We start from the raw sequence: 22,202 nt of genomic DNA, 5'->3' as shown, positions 1-22,202 counted from the left end.
GGGACTACTTTGATAACTTTTTAGTAATAGGAGTCTGACTTGGTTATGTCGGTCTCCCTTAAGTTATTTTTTGTAGTCCTCTTTCTTGGATCTTTGTCAGATCTCTTTCAGGGACTACTTTGATAACTTTTTAGTAGTAGGAGTCCGACTTGGTTATGTCGGTCTCCCCTAAGTTATTTTTTGTAGTCCTCTTTCTTGGATCTTTGTCAGATCTCTTTCAGGGACTACTTTGATAACTTTTCAGTAGTAGGAGTCTGATGAGCGGATAATTTATACACTTTTTGGCATTGTTTTTAGTAGGATCTAGTTAATTTTAGCGATGTTTTTAATAGTTTTTATGTTAAATTCACATTTCTGGACTTTACTATGAGTTTGTGTATTTTTCTGTGATTTCAAGTATTTTCTGGCTGAAATTGAGGGACTTGAGCAGAAATCAGATTCAGAGGTAGAAGAAGGACTGCTGATGCTGTTGGATTCTGACCTCCCTGCACTCAAAGTGGATTTTCTGGAGCTACAGAACTCACAATGGTGCGCTTTTAATTGCGTTGGAAAGTAGACATCCAGGACTTTCCAGCAATATATAATAGTTTATACTTTGACCGAGTTTAGATGACGTAAAAGGGCGTTGAACGCCAGTTCTACGCTGCAATCTGGAGTTAAACGCCAGAAACACGTCACAAGCCAGAGTTGAACGCCAGAAACACGTTACAAACTGGCGTTCAACTCCAAGAATGACCTCTCCACGTGTAAACTTCAAGCTCAGCCCAAGCACACACCAAGTGGGCCCCGGAAGTGGATTTATGCATCAATTACTTACTTTTGTAAACCCTAGTAGCTAGTTTAGTATAAACAGGATCTTTTACTATTGTATTAGGCATCTTGGGACGTTTAGTTCTTAGATCATGGGGGCTGACCATTTGGCCATGCCTGGACCTTCATCACTTATGTATTTTCAATGGTAGAGTTTCTACACTCCATAGATTAAGGTGTGGAGCTCTACTATTCCTCATGAATTAATGCAAAGTACTACTGTTTTCTATTCAATTCAACTTATTCCGCTTCTAAGATATCCATTCGCACCCAAGAACATGATGAATGTGATGATTATGTGACGCTCATCATCATTCTCACTTATGAACGCGTGCCTTACAAACACTTCCGTTCTACATGCAACCAAGCTAGAATGAGTATCTCTTAGATATCTAATACAGGGGACCGAGTCCGAGTTATTAGTATCTTCGTGGTATAAGTTAGAACCCATGGATGGCCATTCCTGAGATCCGGAAAGTCTAAACCTTGTCTGTGGTATTCCGAGTAGGATCTGGGAAGGGATGGCTGTGACGAACTTCAAACTCACGAGTGTTGGGCGTAGTGACAGACGCAAAAGGATAGTAAATCCTATTCCAGTATGATCAAGAACCTCCAGATGATTAGCCATGCCGTGACAGAGCATTTGGACCATTTTCACATAGAGGATGGGATGTAGCCATTGACAACGGTGATGCCCTTACATAAAGCTTGCCATGGAAAGGAGTAGGACTGATTGGATGAAGACAGTAGGAAAGCAGAAGTTCAGAAGAACGAAAGCATCTTTATACGCTTATCTGAAATTCTCACCAATGAATTACATAAGTGTTTCTATCCTTATTTTCTATTTATTTATTATTATTATTCGAAAACTCCATAACCATTTGATATCCGCCTGACTGAGATTTACAAGGTGACCATAGCTTGCTTCATACCAACAATCTCTGTGGGATCGACCCTTACTCACGTAAGGTTTATTACTTGGACGACCCAGTGCACTTGCTGGTTAGTTTTGCGAAGTTGTGAAGTTATGCTTGGACCATGGTACTGTGCACACGTTTTTGGAGCCATTACCAGGGAGAGAACGAACAATAAATTTTACAACCTCAGAGTAACAATTTTGCATACCAAGTTTTTGGCGCCATTGCCGGGGATTGTTCGAGTTTGGACAACTGACGGTTCATCTTGTTGCTCAGATTAGGTAATTTTCTTTTTGTTTTATTTTCAAAAATTTTTCAAAAATCTTTCAAAAATTTCTCATCTGTTTTCGAAAATTATTCTAAATTTTTAAGAATAAATTCTAGTGTTTCATGAAGCATGTTGAAGCCTGGCTGGCTGTAAAGCCAGGTCTAATTCTTTTGGATAGGGGCTTCCAACCATCAGCATAGAGGCAAGTTAATTTGAATATCAACTGTTGCATGCCTGATTTATATCCTAAAGCTGACTGGCTATTAAGCCATGTCCAACCCTTTGATTGGAGCTTTCGGCTAATATTGAAAGATTCCTAGGATTCTTCTCAAGGATTTTGGAATTCTTATTTCTCTTTTTCAAATAATTTTCAAAAAATCCAAAAAAAATTATAAAATCATAAAAATAAAAAAATATTTTGTGTTTCTTGTTTGAATCTTGAGTCAATTTCAAGTTTGGTGTCAATTGCATTTTTTCTAAAAATTCTTTGCATTTTTTCGAAAATTCATTCATTCATAGTGTTCTTCATGATCTTCAAGTTGTTCTTGGCCAGTCTTCTTGTTTGATCTTCATATTTTCTTGTTTTGTGTCTTTTCTTGTTTTTCATATGCATTCTTGCATTCATAGTGTCTATACATGAAAAATTTTTAAGTTTGGTGTCTTGCATGTTTTCTTTGCATATAAAAATTTTCAAAAATATGTTCTTGATGTTCATCATGATCTTCAAAGTGTTCTTGGTGTTCATCTTGACATTCATAGTGTTCTTGCATGCATCACATGTTTTGATCCAAAATTCTCATGCATTGCATCATTTTCATGTTTTTCTTTTTCATCATTAAAAATTCAAAAAAAAAATATCTTTCCCTTTTTCACTCATAAATTTTCGAAAATTTGAGTTGACTTTTTCAAAACTTTTTAAAAATTAGTTGTTTCTTATGAGTCAAATCAAATTTTCAATTTAAAAATCCTATCTTTTTCAAAAATAAAATATTTTTCATTTTTCTTATTTATTTTCGAAAATTATAAAAATATTTTTCAAAAATCTTTTTCTTAATTTTATCTCATAATTTTCGAAAATATTATCAACAATTAATGTTTTGATTCAAAAATTTCAAGTTTGTTACCTACTTGTTAAGAAGGATTCAAACTTTAAGTTCTAGAATCATATCTTGTGATTTCTTGTGAATTAAGTCATTAATTGTGATTTTAAAAATCAAATCTTTTTTCAAAACTAATTTCAATAATATCTTTTCAAAAATATCTTTTTATCCTATCTTTTTCAAAATCATATCTTTTTAAAACATATCCTTTTCAAAAAATTGATTTTAAAAATATCTTTTCTAACTTCATATCTTCTTATCTTTTCAAAATTGATTTTCAAATTTGTTTCAACTAACTAACTAACTTTTTGTTTGTTTCTCATCTCTTTAAAAACTACCTAACTAACTATCCCTCTCTAATTTTTGAAAATCCCTCCCTCTTTTTTAAAAATTCTTTTTAATTAACTAATTGTTTCAAATTTTAATTTTAATTTATTTCTTCTTTTAATTTTCGAAAATCACTAACCATTTTTCAAAAATAATTTTTGAAAATCCTTCTCTCTCATCTCCTTCTATTTATTTATTCATCTACTAACACTTCATCTCACCCAAATTTGAACCCCCTCTTCCATCTGTGTTCGAATTTTCTCTTCTTCCCTTCTTCACATTACATTCTTTTCTTCTTCTACTCACACAGGGGAACCTCTATACCTGGGTAAAAAGGATCCCTATTATTATTATTTTTCTATTCCCTCTTTTTCATATGAGCAGGAGCAAGGATAAGAACATTCTTGTTGAAGCAGACCCTGAACCTGAAAGGACTCTGAAAAGGAAACTAAGAGAAGCTAAAATACAACAATCCAGAGATAACCTTACAAAAATTTTCGAACAGGAAGAGGAGATGGCAGCCGAAAATAATAATAATGCAAGGAGGATGCTTGGTGACTTTACTGCACCTAATTCCAATTTACATGGAAGAAGCATCACCATCCCTACCATTGGAGCAAACAATTTTGAGCTGAAACCTTAATTAGTTTCTCTGATGCAACAAAACTGCAAGTTTCATGGACTTCCATCTGAAGATCCTTTTCAGTTCTTAACTGAATTCTTGCAGATCTGTGATACTGTTAAGACTAATGGCGTAGATCCTGAAGTCTACAGGCTCATGCTTTTCCCTTTTGCTGTAAGAGACAGAGCTAGATTATGATTGGACTCTCAACCTAAGGATAGCCTGAACTCTTGGGATAAGCTGGTCACGGCTTTCTTAGCCAAGTTCTTTCCTCCTTAAAAGCTGAGTAAGCTTAGAGTGGATGTTCAGACCTTCAGACAGAAAGAAGGTGAATCCCTCTATGAAGCTTGGGAGAGATACAAGCAACTGACCAAAAAGTGTCCTTCTGACATGCTTTCAGAATGGACTATCCTGGATATATTCTATGATATTTTTTGAATTAGCTAAGATGTCATTGGATACTTCTGCAGGTTGATCCATTCACCTAAAGAAAACGCCTGCAGAAGCTCAAGAACTTATTGACATGGTTGCTAATAACCTGTTCATGTACACTTCTGAGAGGAATCCTGTGAGTAATGGGATGCCTCAGAATAAAATATTGACTCAGCAAGTCAATATGATTTCTCAGAGTCTGAATGGAATGCAAGCTGCATCCAACAATACTCAAGAGGCATCTGCTGAAGAAGAAGCTTATGATCCTGAAAACCCTGCAATAGCAGAGGTGAATTACATGGGTGAACCATATGGAAACACCTATAATCCCTCATAGAGAAATCACCCAAATCTCTCATGGAAGGATGAACAAAAGCCTCAACAAGGCTTTAATAATGGTGGAAGAAACAGGTTTAGCTATAGCAAGCCTTTTCCATCATCCACTCAGCAACAGACAGAGAACTCTGAACAAAATACCTCTAATTTAGCAAACTTAGTCTATGATCTATCTAAAGCCACTGTGAGTTTCATGAATGAAACAAGGTCCTCCATTAGAAATTTGGAAGCACAAGTGGGCCAGCTGAGTAAAAGGATCACTGAAATCCCTCCTAGTACTCTCCCAAGCAATACAGAAGAAAACCCAAAAGGAGAGTGCTAGGCCATTGATATAACCATCATGGCCGAATCCAAGGAGGAAGGGGAGGACATGAATCCCAGTGAGGAAGACCTCCTGGGACGTCCAGTGATCAATAAGGAGTTTCCCTATGAGGAACCAAAGGACTCTGGGGCTCATCTAGAGACCATAGAGATTCCATTGAACATCCTTACGCCCTTCATGAGCTCTGATGAGTATTCTTCTTCTGAAGAGAATGAGGATGTTACTGAAGAGCAAGTTGCCAAGTTCCTTGGTGCAATCATGAAGCTGAATGCCAATTTATTTGGTAATGAGACTTGGGAAGATGAACCTCCCTTGCTCATCAATGAACTGAGTGATCTGGATCAACTGACATTTCCTCAGAAGAAATAGGACCTTGAAAAGTTCTTAATACCTTGTACCATAGGCCCCATGACCTTTGAGAAGGCTCTTTGTGACCTTGGGTCAGGAATAAACCTCATGCCACTCTCTGTAATGGAGAAACTGGGAATCTTTGAGGTGCAAGCTGCTAGAATCTCATTAGAGATGGCAGACAATTCTAGATACTGGGAAGGATGAGGATGAATCCATCATCCTTGGAAGACCTTTCCTAGTCACAGCAAGAGCTGTGATAGATGTTAACAGAGGTGAATTAGTCCTTCAATTGAATGGGGACTCCCTTGTGTTTACAACTCAAGGTTACCCTTCTGTAAACATAGAAAAGAGGCACAGTAAGCTTCTCCCACTGCAGAGTCAACTAGAGCCCCCACAGTCAAACTCTAAGTTTGGTGTTAGGAGGCCACAACCAAACTCTAAGTTTGGTGTTCAACTCCCATATCCAAACTCTAAGTTTGGTGTTGGAAAGTCTCAACAATGCTCTGAACATCTGTGAGGCTCTATGAGAGCCCACTGTCAAGCTATTGACATTAAAGAAGCGCTTGTTGGGAGGCAACCCAATTTTTATTTATCTAATTTTACTTTTATTTTTATTGTTATTTCATGTTTTATTAGATTCATGATCATGTGGAGTCACAAAATAAATTAAAAAATTAAAAACGGAATCAAAAACAGCAGAAGAAAAATCACACCCTGGAGGAGGATCTTACTGGCGTTTAAACGCCAGTAAGGAGCAGCTAGCTGGCGTTCAACGCCAGAGCAGAGCATGAATCTGGTGTTGAACGCCCAAAACAAGCAGCATCCTAGCGTTCAGATGCCAGAAATGCACACTGAGGAAAGCTGGCGCTGAACGCCATAAACAAGCATAGAACTGGCGTTCAACGCCAGAAACATGCTGCGTCTGGGAGCTGAACGCCCAGAACAAGCATCAATTCAGCGTTTAAACGCCAGAATTGCATGCAAAGGCATTTTACATGCCTAATTGGTGCAGGAATGTAAATCCTTGACACCTCAGGATCTGTGAACCTCACAGGATCATCTCAGTATCTGTGGACCCCACAGGATCCCCACCTTACCTCCTCATAATCCTATATCACCCTCTCTCTCTCCATTCACAGTCATCGCTTTTGTTTTCCATTCACCACTCACATCCATTACTCCCCTAAAACCATCATACAACCCACCTACACCCACCCACACAAATTCAAAACATCAACTCACCTTCATCTCTTCTTCTTCTTCTTCTATTCTTTCTTCTTTTGCTCGAGGGCAAGCAACATTCTAAGTTTGGTGTGGTAAAAGCATAAGCTTTTTGTTTTTTCATTACCATTGATGGAACCTAAGACCGGAGAAACCTCTAAAAAAGGGAAAGGGAAGACAAAAGCTTTCACCTCCGAGTCATGGGAGATGGAGAGATTCATCTCAAGGGTCTATAGCTCAGTGGTAGAACATTTTGACTGCAAATCAAGAGATCCCTGAGATACCTCAGGGGATACATTTTCCTCCACACAATTATTGTGAGCAACTAAGGATAGGAGCACCAAGAGCACTCCATCATCCTCCATGAAATTAGAGAATATCAATATGAGGGAGGAGCAACAAAGACAAGGAAGAGACATAGAAAAGCTCAAGGACATCATTGGTTCCTCAAGAAGGAAATGCCACTATCACTAAGGTGGACTCATTCCTTGTTCTCAAATTTTTTGTTTTTCGTTTTCTCTATGTTAAGTGCGTATCTATGTTAGTGTCTTATTACATGATCATTAGTATTTAGCAACTTTGCCTTAAAGTAGTGAATATGAATCCATCACCTCTCTTAAAAGAAAAATGTTTTTAATTCAAAAGAACAAGAAGTACATGAGTTTCGAATTTATCCTTGAACTTAGCTTAATTATATTGATGTGGTGACAATACTTTTTGTTTTCTGAATGTATGCTTGAACAGTGCATATGTCTTTTGAAGTTGTTGTTTATGAATGTTAAATATGTTGGCTCTTGAAAGAATGATGACAAGGAGACATGTTATTTGATAATCTGAAAAATCATAAAAATGATTCTTGAAGCAAGAAAAAGCAGTGAATACAAAGCTTGCAGAAAAAAAAGGCGAAAAAAAAATAGAAAAAGAAAAAGCAAGCAGAAAAAGCCAAAAGCTCTTAAAACCAAAAGGCAAGAGCAAAAAGCCAATAACCCTTAAAACCAAAAGGCAAGGGTAGATAAAAAGGATCCCAAGGCTTTGAGAATCAGTGGATAGGAGGGCCTAAAGGAATAAAATCCCGGCCTAAGCGGCTAAACCAAGCTGTCCCTAACCATGTGCTTGTGGCGTGAAGGTGTCAAGTGAAAACTTGAGACTGAGCGGTTAAAGTCAAGGTCCAAAGCAAAAGAAGAGTGTGCTTAAGAATCCTGGACACCTCTAATTGGGGACTTTAGCAAAGCTGAGTCACAATCTGAAAAAGGTTCACCCAATTATGTGTCTATGGTATTTATGTATCCGGTGGTAATACTGGAAAACAAAGTGCTTAGGGCTACGGCCAAGACTCATAAAGTAGCTGTGTTCAAGAATCAACATACTGAACTAGGAGAATCAATAACACTATTTGAACTCTATAGATTCCAATCATTCTAAACCTCAATGGATAAAGTGAGATGCCAAAACTATTCAAGAGGCAAAAAGTTACAAGTCCCGCTCATCTGATTGGAGCTATGTTTCATTGATAGTTTGGAATTTATAGTATATTCTTTTCTTTTTATCCTATTTGATTTTTAGTTGCTTGGGGACAAGCAACAATTTAAGTTTGGTGTTGTGATAAGCGGATAATTTATACGCTTTTTGGCATTGTTTTTAGTATGTTTTTAGTAGGATCTAGTTACTTTTAGGGATATTTTTATTAGTTTTTATGTTAAATTCACATTTCTGGACTTTACTATGAGTTTGTGTGTTTTTCTATGATTTCAGGTATTTTCTGGCTGAAATTAAGGGACTTGAGCAAAAATCAGATTCAGAGGTAGAAGAAGGACTGCTGATGCTGTTGGATTCTGACCTCCCTGCACTCAAAGTAGCTTTTCTGGAGCTACAGAACTCAAAATGGCACTCTTTCAATTGCGTTGGAAAGTAGACATCCAGGGCTTTCCAGCAATGTATAATAGTCCATACTTTGGCAGAGTTTAGATGACGCAAAAAGGCGTTGAACGCCAGTTCTACGCTGCAGTCTGGAGTTAAACGCCAGAAACACGTCACAAGCCAGAGTTGAACGCCAGAAACACGTTACAAACTGGCATTCAACTCCAAGAATGACCTCTCCACTTGTAAACTTTAAGCTCAGCCCAAGCACACACCAAGTGGTCCCCGGAAGTGGATTTATGCATCAATTACTTACTTCTGTAAACCCTAGTAGCTAGTTTAGTATAAATAGGACCTTTTACTATTGTATTAGGCATCTTGGGATGTTTAGTTCTTAGATCATGGGGGCTGGCCATTCGGCCATGCCTGGACCTTCATCACTTATGTATTTTCAACGGTAGAGTTTCTACACTCCATAGATTAAGGTGTGGAGCTCTGCTGTTCCTCATGAATTAATGTAAAGTACTATTGTTTTCTATTCAATTCAACTTATTCCGCTTCTAAGATATCCATTCGCACCCAAGAACATGATGATTGTGATGATTATATGACGCTCATCATCATTCTCACTTATGAACGCGTGCCTGACAAACACTTCCGTTCTACATGCAACCAAGCTAGAATAAGTATCTCTTAGATATCTAATATAGGGGACCGAGTCCGAGTTATTAGTATCTTCGTGGTATAAGTTAGAACCCATGGATGGCCATTCCTGAGATCTGGAAAGCCTAAACCTTGTCTGTGGTATTCCGGGTAGGATCTGGGAAGGCATGGCTATGACGAACTTCAAACTCGCGAGTGCTGGGCGTAGTGACAGACGCAAAAGGATAGTAAATCCTATTCCAGTATGATCGAGAACCTCCAGATGATTAGCCATGCCGTGACAGAGCATTTGGACCATTTTCACAGAAAGGATGGGATGTAGCCATTGACAACGGTGATGCCCTTACATAAAGCTTGCCATGGAAAGGAGCAGGACTGATTGGATGAAGACAGCAGGAAAGCAGAAGTTCAGAAGAACGAAAGCATCTCTATACGCTTATCTGAAATTCTCACCAATGAATTACATAAGTGTTTCTATCCTTATTTTCTATTTATTTATTATTATTATTCGAAAACTCCATAACCATTTGATATCCGCCTGACTGAGATTTACAAGGTGACCATAGCTTGCTTCATACCAACAATCTCCGTGGGATCGACCCTTACTCACGTAAGGTTTATTACTTGGACGACCTAGTGCACTTGCTGGTTAGTTGTGCGAAGTTGTGAAGTTATGCTTGGACCATGGTACTGTGCACACGTTTTTGGAGCCATTACCAGGGAGAGAACGAACAACAAATTTTACAACCTCAGAGTAACAATTTCGCATACCAAGTTTTTGTTGTGATGAGCGGATAATTTATACGCTTTTTGGCATTGTTTTTAGTATGTTTTTAGTAGGATCTAGTTACTTTTAAGGATGTTTTTATTAGTTTTTATGTTAAATTCACATTTCTGGACTTTACTATGAGTTTGTGTGTTTTTCTGTGATTTCAGGTATTTTTTGTCAGATCTCTTTCAGGGACTACTTTGATAACTTTTCATTTTGGGCCGACTTGGTTATGTCGGGCCCTTCTAAGTTAAAGTAATACTCTTTAATAGGGTTGGGCAGACCTCTTTCCAGGGTTTACTTATAACTTGGTTTGACTTGGTTCGACTTCTTAATGTTCGACCAGTCTTTAAGTTATTATTTTAGCGATCCGTAAGACCTCGTCAGGTTCTTTTTTAGATCACTTTCGATAACTTCTTACATTATTCTGTGTTCATCTTTGCCAATTTGTAGAAAGTGGTTGTTATCTCTAGATCGTCCTTTGGGTGAATCGCGTTTTCACCTTTATCGGACGGTTGTCTTTATCGTGATCGTGCAGTGAAATTTTTTTTCACTTTCTGCCGATCTGTTACTTTATAATCGGACCATGAATGTTTCATATTAATGCATCTTGAAATCTTTGTAGAATATCTAAAATATATTTTATTTAAAGGAAAAGTGCAAATAGATACATATGGAATTGTCTGAGTCTCAACTTGGTGCCTCATTAAAAAACCTTTTCAGGAAAAAGAGTGCATCCAATGATGAGATCTTTTATCCCTTCTTAACTGTAGTACCTTCTTAGGTAGCAAACGTGCCATGACCTGGGAAGCTTTCGTCCATCGCGTTCAGACAGTTTGTAGTAGCCCTTTCCAAGTACTTCTACAACTCGGTAAGGTCCTTTCCAGTTTGCTGCCAGCTTTCCTTCTCCTGGTCGAGTTGTTCCGATATCATTTCGGATTAGGATGAGATCATTCTCTGCAAAACTTCTCGGCACTACCTTTTGATTATATCTAGAAGCCATTCGGCGCTTTAGAGCTTCTTCCCTGATCCAAACTCTTTCCTGGATCTCGGGTAACAAGTCGAGTTCTTCTCTCTGAAGTTGGGAGTTTGCTTCCTCATTGTAGTGAACTACTCTAGGCGACCCTTCCTCGATCTTTACTGGGATCATCGCCTCTATTCCGTATGCTAATCGGAAGGGAGATTCCTTCGTGGTGGAATGTGGCGTTGTTCGATATGCCCATAGGACCTGTGGAAGCTCTTCTGCCCAGGCTCCTTTTGCATCTTGTAATCTCCGTTTTAATCCGGCCAGTATGACTTTGTTAGTGGCTTCGGCCTGTCTATTGGCTTGTGGATGTTCAACGGAGGTGTACTGGTGCTTTATATACAAGTCGGCTACTAGTTTTCTGAAGCCTGCATCTGTGAATTGAGTGCCATTGTCTGTGGTTATTGAATATGGAACCCCGAACCTCGTGACAATGTTTCTATATAAGAATTTCTGGCTTCTTTGAGCGGTGGCATTGGCTAGGGGCTCTGCCTCGATCCACTTTGTAAAGTAATCTACCCCTACTATGAGGAATTTAACTTGTCCTGATCCTTGTGGGAAGGGGCCGCGGAGATCGAGTCCCCATTTTGCAAACGGCCAAGGAGAGGTCACACTGATGAGTTCTTCTGGAGGGGCGATGTGAAAGTTGGCATGTTTCTGACATGGTGGACATGTCTTTACAAATTCTGTGGCTTCTTTCTGTAGAGTTGGCCAATAAAATCCTGCTCGGAGTACCTTTTTGGTGAGAGCTCGTGCTCCGAGATGATTGCCACAAATGCCGCCGTGTATTTCTTCTAGCACTTCCCTTGTGTTGAAGGTCGGCACGCATTTTAGTAAAGGTATTGAGATTCCTCTTTTGTACAGGATGTTGTTTATGATGGTGTAGTATTGTGCCTCCCTTTTTAACCTCTTTGCCTCCTTTTCTTCTGTAGGGAGCATTTCTGTTTTGAGGTAGTTGATTATGGGGGTCATCCATCCTTGGTCCTGACTTGTTATAGTCAGGACTTTTTCCTCTTCCGAGATTGACGGGTTCTGCAACATTTTCTGGATGAGGTTTCTATTGTTGCCCCTTGGTTTGGTGCTGGCTAGTTTTGAGAGTGCATCAGCTCGGGCATTTTGTTCGCGGGGTATGTGGCAGATCTTATATTCCCCAATTTGTCCGAGCTGTTCCTTGGTTTTATCCAAATACTTTTTCATGGTGGGATCTTTGGCTTAGTAGCTCCCTGTTATTTGTGATGTGACCACTTGTGAATCGCTGTAAATGTTGAGTTTTTGAGCTCCGACCTCTTTAGCCAGCTTCAAACCAGCTAATAATGCTTCATATTCCGCCTGGTTGTTTGAGGCCAGGAACTCGAACTTGAGGGAGAGCTCAACTTGGGTTCCTTGGTTGCTTTCTATTATCACGCCTGCACCGCTTCCAGTTTTATTTGAAGAACCCTCCACGAAAAGATTCCATTCTGTGGGGGTTTCTAGGGCATCTGTGAATTCTGCGATAAAGTCGGCCATATACTGTGATTTGATGGCCGTCCGAGCTTCATATTGGAGGTCAAATTCTGACAACTCGACTGTCCATTGTAGAATTCTGCCTGCTAGATCTGTTTTCTGTAATATTCCTTTTATGGGCTGGTTAGTTCGAACCTTAATGGTGTGAGCCTGGAAGTACGGGCGGAGTCGTCGAGATGTTAGGATAAGAGTATAGGCAAATTTTTCTATTTTCTGGTAGTTTAGCTCGGATCCCTGTAGTGCCTTGCTAATGAAGTAGACGGGTTGTTGCCCATTTTCGTCTTCTCTGACTAGTGCTGAGGCTATTGCCCGGCTCCCTACTGCGAGATATAATATGAGCGGTTCTCCTTCTCGTGGTCGAGATAGGATAGGTGGCCATCCTAAGAACTCCTTGAAGTCTTGGAAGGCTTGCTCACATTCTGTCGTCTATTCGAACTGTTTTCCCTTTCTTAAAGTAGCATAGAAAGGGAGAGATCTTATCGCAGCTCCTGCTAAGAATCGGGATAGGACGGCCAATCTCCCGTTGAGTTGTTTTACTTCTTTGACACAGGTTGGGGTCTTCATGTTGAGTATGGCTTGACATTTGTCTGGATTTGCTTCAATTTCGCTTTGTGTGAGCATGAAACCTAAGAATTTTCCTGCTTCTACTGCGAAGGTACATTTTGCGGGATTGAGTCGCATGTTGTGTTTCCTTATGGTGTCGAACACTTGAGCTAGGTCGGATAATAATGTATCTTCGGTTTGTGTCTTTATCAACATGTCGTCCACATAAACTTCCATAATTTTTCCGATGTGATCTGAGAAGACTTTATTCATTAGCCTTTGATAAGTAGCTCCTGCGTTCTTGAGACCGAAAGGCATCACGATGTAGCAGTAGTTTGCCTTTGGTGTTAAGAACGAGGTCTTTTCCTGATCTGGTGGATATATGGGGATTTGGTTGTATCCCGAGTATGCGTCCATAAACGAGAGGTATCTGTATCCGGAGGAAGCATCTACCAGAGCGTCGATGCTTGGGAGTGGGTATGGATCTTTTGGGTAGGCTTTGTTGAGATCGGTGTAATCGGTGCACATTCGCCACTTCCCATTTGATTTTTTCACCAAGACGACGTTGGCTAGCCATAGTGGGTACTTGACTTCTCTTATAAATTCTACCTCCAGTAGTGCTTGTACTTGTTCTTCCACAGCTTTGGATCGTTCTGGCCCGAGTTTCCTTCGTCTCTGCTGCACCGGCCGGGATCCTGGGTAGACCGCCAACTTGTGGCACATTAGCTTAGGGTCTATGCCTGGCATGTCTGCGGCTTTCCATGTGAAGAGATCGACATTATCTCGTAAGAATTGTATCAGTAATTCTTTTGAGTCTCCTCTTAGGGTCGTGCCAATATTGGTCGTTTTGTCCGGGGTGTCTCCGATTTGAATCGTCTCTATCTCGCCTTCTGGCTGCGGACGGAGTTTTTCTCGTTGCTGGACTACGCCCAGTTCAATTGTATGAAACTCTTCTCCCCTGCGTCTAAGGTTTAGACTTTCGTTATAACAGTGACGTGCCATTTTTTGATCTGCTTTTATCGTGGCTATCCCCTCTGTGGTTGGGAATTTCATGCATAAATGTGGAGTTGAGACTATTGCGCCGAGTTGATTGAGTGTTGTCCGACCTATTAGAGCATTGTAGGCTGAACTTACGTTGACCACAATGTAGTCTATTTTGAGGGTCCGAGATTGGTTCCCTTTTTCGAAGGATATGTGTAGGGATACGTATCCCAATGGTTGTACTGGGGTATCCCCTAATCCGAACAGGCTATTCGGGTATGCTCTAAGCTCCTTTTCGTCTAAGCCGAGTTTGTCGAAGGCTGTTTTGAATAAGATGTCGGCAGAACTCCCTTGGTCCACTAATGTGCGATGTAGATTGGCGTTTGCCAGTATGACAGTGATGACCATGGGATCATCGTGTCCTGAGATGATGCCGGATGCGTCCTCTTTAGTGAATGTTATCGCAGGGATGTCGGGTGCTTCCTCCTTTCCCTGGACATGATATACTTCTTTGAGATATATTTTGCGAGATGATTTGGAGATCCCTCCTCCTGCGAATCCGCCGTGTATCATGTGGACGTGTCTTTCTGGTGTCCGAGGTGATCGTTCAGTTCGTCCGTCATCTTCGTCCCTTCGTCTTTTTCTTTGGTCATCATCTCGGGTAGCCAGAAATCAATCTAATCTTCCTTCTCTCACCAATTTTTCTATGATATTCTTTAAGTCGAAGCACTTGTTGGTGGAGTGCCCTCGAACTCGATGTTATTCACAATATTTCTTCCGGTTTCCCCCTCCCCTTTTGCCTTTGAGTGGTCGCGCTGGGGGGATTTTCTCTGTATGGCAAACTTCTTTGTACACGTCGACCAGGGATGCCCTGAGAGGAGTGTAATTATGGTACTTTTTGATTTTCTCCCCCTGTCGATCTTCTTTCTTTTTGGATTCCTTGTCTTTATCCCGGAAGGGGTTCCCAGATTTTGAGGTTTCTCCCAACCGAGCGTTTTCTTCCATGTTGATGTATTTTTCTGCTCGCTCCTGTACTTCGTCTAATGAGATAAGGTACTTCTTTGATATAGATTGGCTAAATGGTCCCTCTCGTAGGCCATTGATGAGTCCCATGATGGCGGCCTCTGTTGGTAAGCTTTGTATGTCCATGCATGTTTTGTTGAATCTTTCCATGTAGTTGCGGAGGCTCTCCCGATCTCCTTGCTTGATCCCTAATAAACTGGGGGCATGCTTGGCCTTATCTTTCTGGATGGAGAATCTGGCCAGGAACTTTTTGGCCAGGTCGTCGAAGTTTGAGATGGACTTTGGAGGTAAGTTGTCGAACCATCGGATTGCTGTCTTCATGAGAGTTGTTGGAAAAGCTTTGCAGCGAACGGCATCTGAGGCGTCGGTAAGGTACATTCTGCTTCTGAAATTGCTGAAATGGTGGTTGGGATCTGTGGTACCGTCATATAAAGTCATATCCGGGAGTTTGAAGTCCTTTAGGATTTTTGTTTTCATGATCTCCCTGGTGAATGGATCCTGTTCTTTGCGTGAGCTTTCCTCAGGAGTGATCCGAGGGGCCTTTGATTTGAGATCGGCTTCTAATTACTGTAATTTTTCTTCCAATTCTCGACGTCGCCGTACGTCTCTTTGTAGATCCTTTCCGATTTCCCGTTGTTATTGGGTTTCTTTTTCAAGTTGCTTCAAGCAATCTTGAAGCGCTTCTATTGCTCCCGGGTTTGCTGAATTTTTGTCTCCGTTGGATTCCGGGGTATCTTTCGGTGTGGTGTCCGCGTTTTTGTGCGGCGTTCTGTTTTCTAGATCTGAATCGTGGTCATTGTCATGGGCATCCGCCATGGTGATGGGATGACTTCCAGGTTCCCCGGCAACAGCGCCAATATTCCGAGGGTTGCCTGAAACTGTAGGTCGATCTCGGACGAGATCTTCTGCGCCGGTCGGAACCAATGTGTCCGGCTAGTGAATGGTGGCCGAAGCTGGTGCTTCCGACTTGTTTGGACCGGACGTGCTGCTGATCCTTTGTCACCGAAGGGTGGGGGGAACCTGCAAGAGACTCCGATGCTTAAGTTAGCATGGGTATTAAACAGGTGTTATGTAGAATCAGAGTATGAGTTATACCTGGGTGCTCCAGTGTATTTATAATGGTGAGATGTGACCTTTCGGATAAGATAAGTTAGTTATTCTTATCTTATCTTTATCTTTTGAGTTCAGGTCAGCGTATCTTCAACGGAACCGCCTTTATCTCTATAGGCTTGGGCTACCTTAGGATTTGGGTCGTATTCCTTGAGTTGGGCCCTCCTTTGGGCTCTCCTGTCGATTTGGCCGAGTTCTTCGTAACGAAGTCGGTCCGCTTGACCTTAACAGGTCGGTCGCTGCATCGTCGATCATCCCAAGTTGGATAGCTCAATCCAGGGTATGAACACCTTCCCACACCTCCATCTCCTCCATCTCTTCTTCTTCTCATCCCTCCTTTCTACTTTTGCTCGAGGGCGAGCAACATTCTAAGTTTGGTGTGGTAACATTCTAAAGGGAAGACAAAATCTTCCACCTCTGAGTCATAGGAGATGGAGAGATTCATCTCAAAAGCCCAGCAACTAAGGGTGGAACATCAAGAGCACTCCATCATCCTTCATGAAATTAGAGAAAATCAAAGAGCAATGAGGGAGGAGCAACAAAGACAAGGAAGAGACATAGAAGAGCTCAAGGACATCATTGGAAAATGCCACCATCACTAAGGTGGATTCATTCCTTGTTCTTAAATTTTCTATTTTTCGTTTTTATGTTAAATGTTTATCTATGTTTGTGTCTTATTACATGATCATTAGTATTTAAGTGTCTATGCCTTAAAGTAGTGAATATGAATCCATCACCTCTCTTAAATGAAAAATTTTTTAAAAACAAAAGAACAAGAAGTACATGGTTTCGAATTCATCCTTGAAACTAGTTTAATTATTTTGATGTGGTGACAATACTTTTTGTTTTCAGAATGAATGCTTGAACAGTGCATATGTCTTTTGAAGTTGTTGTTTAAGAATGTTAAATATGTTGGCTCTTGAAAGAATGATGAACAGGAGAAATGTTATTTGATAATTTGAAAAATCATAAAAATGATTCTTGAAGCAAGAAAAAGCAGTGAATACAAAAGCTTGCAGAAAAAAAATGGCAAAAAAAAGAGAAAGAAAAAAGAAAAAGCAAGCAGAAAAAGCCAAAAGCTCTTAAAACCAAAAGGCAAGAGCAAAAAGCCAACAGCCCTTAAAACCAAAAGGCAAGGGTAATAAAATGGATCCCAATGTTTTGAGCATCAATGGATAGGAGGGCCTAAAGGAATAAAATCCTGGCCTAAGCGTCTAAACCAAGCTGTCCCTAACCATGTGCTTGTGGCGTGAAGGTGTCAAGTGAAAACTTGAGACTGAGCGGTTAAAGTCAAGGTCCAAAGCAAAAACAGAGTGTGCTTAAGAACCCTGGACACCTCTAATTGGGGACTTTAGCAAAGCTGAGTCACAATCTGAAAAGGTTCACCCAGTTATGTGTCTATGGTATTTATGTATCCGGTGGTAATACTGGAAAACAAAGTGCTTAGGGCCACGGCCAAGACTCATAAAGTAGCTGTGTTCAAGAATCAACATACTAAACTAGGAGAATCAATAACACTATCTGAACTCTGACTTCCTATAGATGCCAATCATTCTGAACCTCAATGGATAAAGTGAGATGCCAAAACTATTCAAGAGGAAAAAAGCTACAAGTCCCGCTCATCTGATTGGAGCTATGTTTCACTGATATTTTGGAATTTATAGTATATTTTCTTCTTTTTATCCTATTTAATTTTTAGTTGCTTGGGGACAAGCAACAATTTAAGTTTGGTGTTGTGATGAGCGGATAATTTATACGCTTTTTGGCATTGTTTTTAGTATGTTTTTAGTAGGACCTAGTTTCTTTTAGGGATATTTTTATTTGTTTTTATGTTAAATTCACATTTCTGGACTTTACTATGAGTTTGTGTATTTTTCTGTGATTTCAGGTATTTTCTGGCTAAAATTGAGGGACTTGAGCAAAAATCAGATTCAGAGGTTGAAGAAGGACTGCTGATGCTGTTGGATTCTGACCTCCCTGCACTCAAAGTGGATTTTATGGAGCTACAGAACTCCAAATGGCACGCTCTTAATGGCGTTGAAAAGTAGACATCCAGGGCTTTCCAGCAATATATAATAGTCCATACTTTTCCCAAGTTTAGATGACGCAAAAGGGCGTTGACGCCAGTTCTACGTTGCAGTCTGGAGTTAAACGCCCGAAATACGTCACAAACTAGAGTTGAACGCCAAAAACATGTTACAACTTGGCGTTCAACTCTAAAAGAGGCCTCTGCAGGTGTAAACTTCAAGCTCAGCCCAAGCACACACCAAGTGGGCCCCGGAAGTGGATTTCTGCATCAATTAATTATTTCTGTAAACCCTAGTAACTAGTTTAGTATAAATAGGACTTGTTACTATCGTATTTACATCTTCGGATCATATTGATCACGTTGGGGGGCTGGCCATTCGGCCATGCCTGAACCTTCATCACATATGTATTTTCAACGGTAGAGTTTCTGCACTCCAAAGATTAAGGTGTGGAGCTCTGCTGTTCCTCATGAATTAATACAAAGTACTACTGTTTTTCTATTCAATTCAACTTATTCCGCTTCTAAGATATCCATTCACACTTCAACATGAATGTGATGATCGTGACAGTCATCATCATTCCCTATGAACACGTGCCTGACAACTACTTCCGTTCTACCTTAGATTGAATGAGTATCTCTTGGATTCCTTAATCAGAATCTTCGTGGTATAAGTTAGAACCCATGGATGGCCATTCCTGAGATCTGGAAAGTCTAAACCTTGTCTGTGGTATTCCGAGTAGGATCTGGGAAGGGATGGTTGTGACGAACTTCAAACTCGCGAGTGCTGGGCGTAGTGACAGATGCAAAAGGAGGGTGAATCCTATTCCAGTATGATCGAGAACCTCCAGATGATTAGCCGTGCCGTGACAGAGCATTTGGACCTTTTTCACAGATAGGATGGGATGTAGCCATTGACAACGGTGATGCCCTATATAAAGCTTGCCATAGAAAGGAGTAGGACTGATTGGATGAAGACAGTAGGAAAGCAGAGGTTCAGAGGAACAAAAGCATCTCTATACGCTTATCTGAAATTCTCACCAATGAATTACATAAGTATCCCTATCCTATTTTATGTTTTATTTACTATTATTATTCGAAAACTCCATAACCATTTAATATCCCTATCCTCACGTAAGGTTTTATTACTTGGACGACCCAGTGCACTTGCTGGTTAATTGTATCAAAATTGTGACAAATTCTGCATTAAGATTAGAGCACCAAGTTATTGGAGCCATTACCAGGGATCACAATTTCGTGCACCAAAGGTCCTCCATAAGAAATTTGGAGGCACAAGTGGGTCAGCTGAGTAAGAAAATTACTAAACTCCCTCCTAGTACTCTCCCAAGCAATACAAAAGAGAACCCAAAGAGAGAGTGCAAGGCCATAAACATGTCCTACATGGCCGAACCTGGAGAGGAGGGAAAGACAGTGATCTCCACTGAGGAAGACCTCAATGATGTCCACTGACCTCCAAGGAGTTCCCTAATGAGGAACCATGTGAACCTGAGGCTCACACTGAGACCATAGAGATTCCATTGAATTTACTTCTGCTATTCTTGAGCTCTGATGAGTATTCTTCCTTTGAAGAGGAAGAAGATGTTACTGAAGAGCAAGTTGCTAAGTACCTTGGAGCAATCATGAAGCTAAATTCCAAGTTATTTGGTAATGAGACTTGGGAGGATGAACCCCCTTGCTCACCAATAAACTGGATGACTTGACTAGGCAGAGATTACCTCAGAAGAGATAGGATCCTAGAAAGTTCTCAATACCTTGTACCAAAAGAACCATGACATTTGAGAAGGCTCTATGTGACCTGGGGTCAAGTATAAACCTCATGCCACTCTCTGTAATGGAAAAGCTAGGGATCCATGAGGTACAAGCTGTAAGAATCTCACTAGAGATGGCAGACAATTCAAGAAAACAAGCTTATTGACTTGTAGAGGATGTCTTGGTAAAGGTTGAAGGCCACTACATCCCTGCTGATTTCATAATCCTAGACACTAGGAAGTGTATGGATGAATCCATCATCCTTGGCAGACTCTTCCTAGCCACAGAAAAGGCTGTGATTGATGTTGACAGAGGAGAATTGGTCCTTCAAGTGAATGAGGCTCCCTTGTGTTTAAGACTCAAGGTTCTCCTTCTGTAACTATGGAGAGGAAGAATGAAAAGCTTCTCTCAATACAGAGTCAAACAAAACCCCCACATTCAAACTCTAAGTTTGGTGTTGGGAGGCTACAACCCTGCTCTGACTATCTGTGAGGCTACAAGAGAGCTCACTGTCAAGCTATTGACATTAAAGAAGCGCTTGTTGGGAGTCAACCCAAGTTTATTTAATCATATCTATTTATTTTCCATTGTTATTTTATGTTTTCTGTAGGTTGATGATCATATGAAGTCACAAAAACAACTGAAAAAGCAAAAACAAAATGAAAAATAGTATTAAAAATAGCACACCTTGGAGGAGAAGTTTACTGGCGTTTAAACGCCAGTAAGGGTAGCAGAATGGGCGTTAAATGCCCAGTCTGGCACCATTCTGGGTGTTTAACGCCAGAAATAGGCACCAGACTGGCGTTTAATGCCAGAAAGGGGCACAGAGCTGGCGTTTAACGCCAGAAATGGGAAGCAACCTGGCGTTTAACGCCAGGATTGGCAATCAAGGGGTAGTTTACACGCCAACATGGTGCAGGGATGAGAAATCCTTGACACCTCAGGATCTGTGGACCCCACAGGATTCCTACCTACCTCATCTCTCTCTCTCTCTCTTCTTCACACCTTCCCCAAATACCCTTCACCAATCACCTCAATACCTCTTCCCAAAAAACCCCTCACCTACAAATCCTACCCTCTTCTCCATAATCTCTTCACCAATCCACATCCATCCATCATAAAACCCCACCTACCTCACCTTTCAAATTCAAACACTTTCCCTCCCAACCCACCCATACATGGCCGAACCCTACCCCTCTCTCCACTCCTATATAAACCCATCTTCCCTCCTTCATTTTCACACATCATACACACTATTTACCCCCCTTGGCCAAACCACTAAGCCCCCTCCATCTCCTTTATTTCCTCCTCTTCTACTCTTTTCTTTCTTCTTTTGCTCGAGGACGAGCAAACCTTCTAAGTTTGGTGTGGTAAAAGCTAAAGCTTTTTGTTTTTTCATAACTATTTATGGCACCTAAGGCCGGAAAAACCTCTAGAAAGAGGAAAGGGAAGGCAAAAGCTTTCGCCTCCGAGTCATGGGAGATGGAGAGATTCATCTCAAGGGTGCATCAAGACCACTTCTATGAAGTTGTGGCCAAGAAGAAGGCGATCCCCGAGGTCCCTTTCAAACTCAAAAAGGGTGAATATCCAGAGATCCGACATGAGATTCGAAGAAGAGGTTGGGAAATCCTCACCAACCCCATTCAACAAGTCAGAATCTTAATGGTTCAAGAGTTCTACGCCAATGCATGGATCACCAAGAACCATGATCAAAGTGTGAACCCGGAGCCAAAGAATTGGCTTACAATGGTCCGGGGGAAATGCTTAGATTTTAGTCCGAAAAATGTAAAGTTGGCATTCAGCTTGCCCATGATGCAAGGAGATGCACGTCCCTGCACTAGAAGGGTCAACTTTGATTAAAAGTTGGACCAAGTCCTCATAGACATTTGTGAAGAGGGTGCTCAATGGAAGAGAGATTCAAGAGGGAAGTCAGTTCAACTAAGAAGGCATGACCTCAAGTCCGTGGCTAGGGGATGGTTGGAATTCATCCAATGCTCAATCATTCCCACTAGCAACCGGTCTGAAGTTACTATAGACTGGGCTATCATGATCCATAGCATCATGATTGGAGAGGAAGTAAAAGTTCATGAGGTTATATCCCTAGAACTCAACAAGGTGGTGGACAAGTCCTCTACTTTGGCAAGGTTAGCCTTCCCTCATCTCATTTGTCACCTTTGCAATTCAGTTGGAATTGACATAGAGGATGACATTCCCATTGATGAGGACA

The 22,202-nt window shown here is 40.7% G+C and overlaps 1 non-coding gene across 1 annotated transcript; it reads right to left on the bottom strand.

Annotated features, from left to right (window-relative positions):
* Nucleotides 1–4,332: 4,332 nt before the first annotated feature.
* Nucleotides 4,333–4,440, bottom strand: LOC148544687 (small nucleolar RNA R71). The gene has a single exon (XR_015900867.1). It is a non-coding gene; the product is annotated as a small nucleolar RNA R71 (small nucleolar RNA).
* Between the last annotated feature and the right edge of the window lie 17,762 nt (nt 4,441–22,202).

Source organism: Arachis ipaensis, chromosome B9 (genome assembly GCF_059453495.1).
Source record: "Arachis ipaensis isolate K30076 ecotype BB chromosome B9, ASM5945349v1, whole genome shotgun sequence".
NCBI classification, from domain to species: domain Eukaryota; kingdom Viridiplantae; phylum Streptophyta; class Magnoliopsida; order Fabales; family Fabaceae; genus Arachis; species Arachis ipaensis.
Note: the sequence above shows the minus strand (reverse complement) of the source record. Positions and strands in the feature narration are given on the sequence as shown.